This window comes from Danio aesculapii, chromosome 20, assembly GCF_903798145.1.
Source record: "Danio aesculapii chromosome 20, fDanAes4.1, whole genome shotgun sequence".
NCBI classification, from domain to species: Eukaryota; Metazoa; Chordata; class Actinopteri; order Cypriniformes; family Danionidae; genus Danio; species Danio aesculapii.
Window position 1 is genome coordinate 46,095,552 of NC_079454.1, and position 9,228 is coordinate 46,104,779.

The following is a 9,228-nucleotide window of genomic DNA, read 5'->3' on the forward strand; positions in this document are numbered from 1 at the left end:
CACAAAATCACACATTCTTTTGAACTATGATTTATAGTTATGAGTAAATTGGTTATTTTTTATCTACTATTGAAGGCATTTCCTTCAAAAAAAAAAAAAAAAAAGATGCTTTAGTGTCTTAGTGTCTCACCAGTGACGATATACAGCCATATCGCACTGCTACGAGTGTGATATTGCATTTCTACAACAGTTTGATGGCATAAACGTGTATAAGAAATATAATCAAACACTGAGAATTTAAAAAATCCATTTGTAAGAGGGACTACTTTCTTGCGCCACTCATTCACATCTGCAGCTGACGTCAGAAGAACAGCAGAAACCATTGCTAATTCACCAACATCACTTTAGAGCTAGTATTTGAATAATTCTCGAGCGTAATGTCTAAAGTAATGACAAAACAGCTGATTTTGCTCACATTTTAAGATTATGAAGCTGAACGGCATGAAATGCCATCAGTACCCTGCTGAAAAATCCAGCTTAAACCAGCCTAGGCTGGTTGGCTTGTTTTAGCTGGTTGACCAGCCTGGTTTTAGAGGGGTTTTGGCCATTTCCAGGCTGGTTTCCAGCCTTTTCCAGCCTGGTCTTAGCTGGTCAGGCTGGAAAATGTCCAGCTAAATCCAGCTAAAACCAGCTTGACCAGCCTGGTTTAAGATGGACATAGCTGGTTTTGGCTGGGCTCCCAGCCTGGCTAGGTGGTCAAGCTGGTTTTAGCTGGTCATTTTCCAGCCTGACCAGCTAAGACCAGGCTGGAAAAGGCTGGAAACCAGCCTGGAAATGGCCAAAACCCCTCTAAAACCAGGCTGGTCAACCAGCTAAAACCAGCCAACCAGCCTAGGCTGGTTTAAGCTGGATTTTTCAGTAGGGTATACAGAGATTTTCCAATATTTCTCTGTTGCAATTAGGATATTACAATAATTAACCCCGAAAAAGTCAACGCAAACACTACCAGAAACACTACCAGATGGTTTAAACACAGCACTAGAACATAAGAGACGGATCGACTTAGTGTGTCACTTACCTGTTTTTTAATGATTTGATCAGCTGTAATTTGAAATTACACTGGGTTTTTCTCCTCTTAGGGCTTATTATGCGGTCTCTGTCGCCATCGTGTGGTGGAATGTCAACCATCTTTGCTCAATAACGGACTGATGGATGCTGACACGTGGCATCTCTGAAATAATTAATTTTAACCGCATAATCGTGTATATTAAAAATAAAATTAAACACGGACAGTCTAAACATTCATTTGTATAAGGAACTACTTTCTTCCGCCACTCATTCACATCTGCAGCTGACGTCAGAACAGCAGAAACCGTTGCTACTTCACAAACGTCCCTTTAGAGCTAGTATTTGAATGATTCTCTAGCATAATGTCTAAAGTGATGACAAAACAGCTGATTTTGCTCATATTTTAAGATTATAAGGCATTAAATGCCATCAGTGTAGAAAGATTTCCCAGTATTTCTCTGTTGCAATCGGTATATCACCATAATTAACCCCCCAAAAAAGCAAAGCAAACACTCAGTGCCGGCCCGTGTTGAAGGGCCCTAAAAAATAGGGCCCACTGGAGTAAAAACAGTGAGAAGATAGCACAAAAAAAATACAAATTTAATATTTAAGTGTATACCGTTTTATTAACTAAAACATATTTAACCTATAATACATATGTAAAAATATTTACTCAGATTTAAACAAATAAATTTGCAAGTATTGAAAAGTATTGCAAAGGAAAGTGCAGGTGTGTTGTAAAAACAAATTGTACATAAAAAAAGTAAATTAAATAAAATACAAATCAAAAAAAAAGAAATGAAGAAGGGCACAGATTGGACACTTGTGATGTTATATTAATTAAAACTTTAAGACACTTTTTCAGGTTTATATCAAACGTGAGCAATTTGGAGAGATATGTGGAATCTGTGTAAGAACCCAGTTCTAGTTCACCCAATAGACGATCGCGGGTGATGCTATGCAATATAGAGTGTGGTTCTGCAAATTACTGATGACATTTCCTTCCAATTTAAAATAAATAGGTAATTTAGAGCCTTTTTAAAAACCTGTGCATATTTTATTATACATTCCAGTTGCACATAGGACTGTTTGCTGACATTTTAAATTAAAAGAGGACCTATTATGCCCCTTAAGTCTCTGATGTTCCTAGAGCGTGTATGTGAAGTTTCAGCTCAAAATACCACACAAATAATGTTTTATGACTCTTTGATGCTGCCCCTTTTTGACATTGATCCTAATTGTGCTATTTTGGTGACTGTCGCTTTAAATTCAAATGAGATTGTGCTCTTTTGAAAAGAGGGTGGAGCTACAAACGCCTGTGCGTCAGCATAGTGGCAGATTCAAAACAGGACTAACGTTCTCACTGTGAAAAACTGAGTGTGAAAAGAAGCGTCTCAGAAGAAGGAAGTCTATATAAAGACTACAGTGTGAAAACACAAGGCTATTTATGCTTATGAAGGTGAGATCATCACTAATGGGCGGGGCTTTCACCCTCTGATGACACGTACAAAGGGAGAATGTCAATCAAAGTGTTTCTGCAGACTGTTTTTATGTAGTGTGATTTAATTAATTAATGTTTACTATTGGAGGCTGGCTATATTCACACAATGTTGTCTTAAAACTGTGTTTAAACCTCTTATAAAAGTGATTTTTATATAATAGGTCCTCTTTAAAGGTCATAATTTAAATAATGTAAGTGTTTTATTAATGCTTGGTATTGATTTAGTTTTCCCTGTATTATTATTTTTTTACTCTTAAAGTGCCAGAATCTGTTGACTTGCTTTTCTGAATCACCAAAGATCACGGGTTCAGCTTAAAATATTCTGTGATGTTTTCTGCAGAACAAAAAAAGCCATTTGTATCTTGACTGTCCTGAGGGGGAATAAATTAACAGCACATTTTCCTTTTTGGGTATAATACCCCTTTAACTAAACTGCTATGATTGCCTATAGGCCTATATACATTTCTGCTTTACACATTCTGTCCTTCACTCTTGCAATAACGTGCAAATTGATAAAAGACTTTTGTTATGCAGGAGACGTGTAATGGTCATTGCATATTGAAACAATCCTGAGCTGAAAGTGAATAATACTCACAGTAATCCTTTAAGACGCTATATGCATGACTTATGTATTAAATGTTCTTTTTATTAGCAATTTGTGAACTGACTTTAATGAAATGAAAAACTTGGGACCCCTTTTACTTGTCTATGAAAGCACTGATTTTTGCGTAAAATGGTAATGGTCTAAATGGTATTTTCCAGAAAAATCAAAAGGATGCAATCTTCATGTGTGCTCCTTAGAGCCTCTCTTCTGTTTTATGACATGTGAAATAAATGCTTATTATATACTGCTCAAGACAATGTCAGAAGAGCTATTCTGTAACATCAATGTGCAAAGAAAAAAGCTATAGTCTTACATAGCCAGATCTACACTCACTGGCCACTTTATTAGGTACACCTTACTAGTACCAGGTTGGATCCCCTTTTGCCTTCAGAGCTGCCTTAATCCTTCGTGGCACAGATTCAGCAAGCTACTGGAAATATTCCTCAGAGATTTTGGTCCCTATTGACATGATAGCATCACGAAGTTGTTGCAGATTTGTCGGCTGCACATCCATGATGCGAATCTCCCTTTCCACCACATCCCAAAGGTGCTCTATTGGATTGAGTCTGGTGACTGTGGAGGCCATTTGAGTACAGTAAATTTATTGTCGTTTTCAAGAAACCAGTCTGAGATGATTCGCGCTTTATGACATGGCGCATTACCCTCCTGAAAGTAGCCATCAGAAGATGGGTACACTGTGGTCATAAAGGGATGTACATGGTCAGCAACAATACTAAGGTAGGCTGTGGCGTTGACACAATTGGTACTAATGGGCTCAAAGTGTGCCAAGAAAATATCCCCCACACCATTACACCACCACCAGCAGCCTGAACTGTTGATACAAGGCAGGATGGATCCATGCTTTTTCATGTTGTTTATGCCAAATTTTGACCCTACCATCCGAATGTGGCAGCAGAAATCGAGACTCATCAGATCAAGCAACATTTTTCCAATCTTTTATTGTTCAATTTTGGTGAGTCTGTGTGAATTGTAGCCTCAGTTTCCTGTTCTTAGCTGACAGGAGAGGCACCGGGTGTGTTCTTCTGCTGCTGTAGCTCATCCACCTCAAGGTTGGACGTGTTGTGTGTTCAGAGATGCTCTTCTGCATTCCTCGGTTGTAACGAGTGCTTATTTGAGGTACTGTTGCCTTTCTATCAGCTCGAACCACTCTGGCCATTCTCCTCTGACCTCTGGCATCAACAAGGCATTTGGCCCACAGAACTGCCACTCACTGGATATTTTCTCTTTTTCTAACCATTCTCTGGAAACCCTAGATGGTTGTGCTTGAAAATCCCAGTATATCAGCAGTTTCTGAAATAATCAGAAGAGCCCGTCTGGCACCAACAACCATGCCATGTTCAAAGTCACTGTAATCACCTTTCTTCCCCATTCTGATGCTCAGTTTGAACAGCAGCAGGTCGTCTTGACCATGTCTAAATGCATTAAGTTGCTGCCATGTGATTGGCTGATTAGAAATTTGCGTTAACAAACAGTTGGACAGGTTGGCCCCTCCAAGCATACAGTAATTCAAATATCTTACTACACAGCTAGTCTAAAATGTGAAATTCATGAGCGTGTAGATTGTCAAGGCTTTTGTATGTCTTTATACTGTAAGCGGAAGTCTGGAATGTAATTCTTGGCCAGATGGCAACTGAGGTTAAATCCCCACATGTTAATAGCACGTCTGTTCCACTGCTTTAGAAATGCAGGATGCAGGACTGTGTTTCTGAACAAAACCAGATGTGTGGACATTCGTAACTGCAAAGCCACTACAACTAATATGAGCAGATTGAATGAATGTCATGAAATATTTTTATCTCTCTCCATCTCTCCATCCATCTATCTGCAAAAAATTTAAGAGACCACTCGAAATTTCTCAGCGTCTCTGCATTTACTATTTATTAGGAATTGGTTTGAGTAAAATGACAGTATATTTTTTTATTGTATAAAGCATTTTTTTAATGTTTACATGTTTTCGCTTGTTGAGATGAAAGGGGCATAAAAACCAAGGTTATTCCAACTAATATTGAGTTCTTAAATCTTCTAAAAATAAAAACATTAATATTGTGTGGTCTAAAATTAAATTTAATATACAGTTGGAGTCAGAATTATTAGCCCTCCTGAATTATTACCATCCCTGTTTATTTTTTCCTCAATTTCTGTTTAAGTGAGAGAAGATTTTTTTTCAACACATTTCTAAACATAATAGTTTTAATAACTCATTTCTAATAACTGATTTATTTTATCTTTGACATGATGACAGTAAATAATATTTTACTAGATATTGTTCAAGACACTTCTATACAGCTTAAATTGACATTTAAAGGCTTAACTAGGTTAATTAGGTTAACTAGGCAGGTTAGGGTTATTAGGCAAGTTATTGTATAATGATAGTTTGTTCTGTAGACTATCGAAAAAAAATATAGCTTAAAGGGGCTAATAATTTTGACCTTAAAATGGTGTTTAAAAAATTAAAAACTGCTTTTATTCTAGCCGAAATAAAACAAATAAGACTTTCTCCAGAAGAAAAATTATTATCAGACATACTGTGAAAATTTCCTTGCTCTGATAAACATCATTTGGATAATATAAAAAAAAAAAAAAAAATTCAAAGGGGGGGGGCTAATAATTCTGACTTCAACTGTAAGCATGTCTGAAAACACGGCACCTTTTAGTTATTTTCAGGGTTCCCACTGTAAAGACTGATTTATACTTTCGGCGCAGCCTTCGTACGGTCGCATAGCCCTCACCGTGGCTGACGTGCACCTCTCAAAAATGTAACTACACATAGTAACGATACGTAGCGCAAGCTTTGCGATTGGGCAACTTGGTAGTTGTGACCAGTGTGGGCGGGACCGAGGGCTGTGCGAACCTGTTGAAGCGAGCTGTTTAGTCCAGTGAAGGAGCTCCAGATGGAAACTTTGTTTTGTGTTTACTTTATGATTAAATTTGTTGCGCATCAGCTGGTACCCGCCTAAGAATGAGTGAGTTTTAGCTACTTGTACATTATGATAGCATTCAGAAAAAACAAAACACATGCAAAGAAACTTGACACAGAGGAACATAAAAACCTACTGCCAGCTAGCGTTTCGGAAGAGTTATTGCAGAGCAGCACAAACAGCACACAGAAGAATAATTGCACAGCTACATGCAAGGCAGGCGCCATGGGTCACGCCGATCACTCGACGCAGAAATATAAATCAGCTTTTATAATTTTGCATCAAGCGCACACGTATGGTCCGGCACAGCCTTCACGCGATCACAGACCCCTCGCCATGGCTGACGCCAACGCTAACGCCAACGCTGACGCGCACTTCTAAAAAAAATATAACTATCTGTCACAATGACGCGTATCGCAAGCTCTGTGAATGGTCGGCTTGGTGCTGAGACCCGCAAGCACAATGGAGGGAGTGCTTACAAGTGTGGAGTCCAGTGTTTTGTATTTGCTTTATGATTAAAGTTGTTGCACGTCTGCAGGTTGCCGCCTCTCAATGAGCGAGTTCAGAAAAAAAAAAAAAAAAACACCTGCGAAGAAATTCGACACAGAAGAACATAAAAATCTACTGCCAGTTAGCGTTTTGGAAGTGTTATTGCAGAGCAACACAAACAGCATGCAGAAGTACAAATGCACAGGTATGCGCAAGGCAGGCAGAGACTGCATCGCTCAGAGATGCAATGTCAGAAACGATGCACTCAATGGAGCGAGTTACGTCACTGTGACGGGTAGGGTTCGGGGTGTGGTTAGGTGAGCCCATTAAAAAGCATTGGATGCAGCTCAGATTGCATCTGCACTGAGTCTGCAGCCAGACCCTTCTTGCCATGGGTCACACCGATCACCTGACGCAGAAGTATAAATCAGCTTTAAGCCATCAAATTCTCAAACTGTTCCCTGACTTTCACTAGCTGTTTGCGAATTAAATTTATGCGCGAAACTGGAATATCGCATTAAAGATGTGCGAATAAAGCAGCGTTTCCATCCAATGAGTCAAAGAGAACAAAATCGTCACTTCCTGATTAGCTGAGGCCAAATATCAACAGTAAAAACAGAATTTGCTGATGTAGGAGAAGTTGCGTCAATCTTTTCTTTATTTAATAAATTACTTGCGCCTCAGAAGTCAATGCCAACACGCAATGAACACATGGTGGTGTTTGAAGACATGAGACGCAGAGCACAGATGCTCTTGACAGTTCTGGAGGTAATTAATAATATAATAACACTAATACTGAAATGGTTAAGGCGTTTTAGAATGACCGAAACATTTTAGATGTTTTAGAGTGTGCTCAGCCTGCGGGTTTGTCTATTCACGCATTTTTATCATCACATGATTTCTTATAACAAAATCACATGACTATTAATGCGCATACTGGAATTTGTTCTGTAAAAGTGATTCCATCGTAGGTTATGCACATTGTTTCTTATCGAATAAAAACTTTATCCTACTCAGTTATGCGCATATGTCTTTTATGTGCATTTTCAAAATGTATGTCCATCTTGCCGTTTCCATCAACCGTTTTTTATGCGCATCTCCAAAATGTGCAGAAAAGTAGGATGGAGACATAGCTACTGACAAAAAAGCAGAATTTTCATGACCACTAACGAATGGAAAAACATTGTTAAACATCATTTGGGAAATGTTTTTCACTAAGCAAGGCATTTTTCACAATATTTGCTATTTTTCTTCTGGAGAAAGTCTTATTTTGGCTAGAATAAAAGCAGTTTTGAATAAATAAATTAAAAAAAACATTTTAAGGTCAATATTATTAGCCTTCTTAAGCATTTTTTTTCAATTGTCTACAGAACAAACCATCCTTATACAATGATTTGCCTAATTACCCTAACCTGCCTAATTAACCTAGTTAAGCCTTTAAATGTCCCTTTAAGCTGAATACTAGTATCTCGAAAAATATCTAGTAAAATATTATTTACTGTCATCATGGCAAAGACAAAATCAGTTATTAGAAATGAGTTATTAAAACTATTATATTTAGAAATGTGCTGAAAAAAATCTTTTGTTAAACAGAAATTTAGGGAAAAAAATATTCAGAGGGCTAATAATTCATGAGGGCTAATAATTCATGAGGGCTAATAATTCTGACTTTAACTGTATATTATCTTGACATGCAATGGTGCGTTCACACCAGACATGGATTAAGCATCAAGCGTGAGTGATTTACATGTTAAGTCAATGCAAAGACTTGAATAGACATCCTGCGGTGCTTTTTTCATGCAAATGAGGCGGAGCAAATGACGCGATTCACGTGAATGAAGCAGTGCGAATTGAGCATTTGCGTATTTGACACGCTTAACGAGCGAATCAAGCAAATCAGTCTAGTTGAGAAATCTGAACTTGAATCAGGAGTGAACTTGAGAATTTGAATCTGAACCAATCCCGCCTGTTGTTGGTGTCCTGAGGGGAAATCCTCCTGCCGACACCAGACAACAGCTCATGAAACTGGGCTCGGGTCAGTCAGAAGCACCGCTGAAAGCTTCCATTATCCAGGTACAGTTTCTGGAGGAGTTGATGAACTCACAGTGCTGGGTACACCTGTGAAATCACGATCTAGTGGACTCAGACACAGCGCTGAATGAATCTACGCTGTTTTCAGCCTTCCTAAAGCACATAAATACAGCTACTCTCTCCATGTTAGCCATTCAACAATGAAACTAGAGATACCGGGCTGACAGAAGCCCCGCCCATGATGCGAATCTGCATCTGTTGTGAAGTGAATTTGACACACGAATGAAGCGAGTCAACTCAAAATGGTCACACATCTATAGGGTATTTGCCGAGCTAGTGTTTTTCCCATACTGATAAACTTCCGGTGACCTGTTATTGTGATTTTTATTTTTCTATTTTATATGGTTCCTTTTACCGCATCGATGTTGTAATGTAATTAAAATAAAATCAGTTAAACATACTTTGGCATTTATTTAGCTGCTCAAGCGTAAAACGAGACAAAAAGCCGTTTACATGCATGCGGTTGTCAGAATCTGCAGGCTAGCGTAGAAACTCCATTGAATATACTGGGGTAAAATAAATGCTCATATTATAAAGACATGGCGGGGGAAAATGTTACTTAATGCAGTGCTTCTTGTATAATCTGAGACCCACTT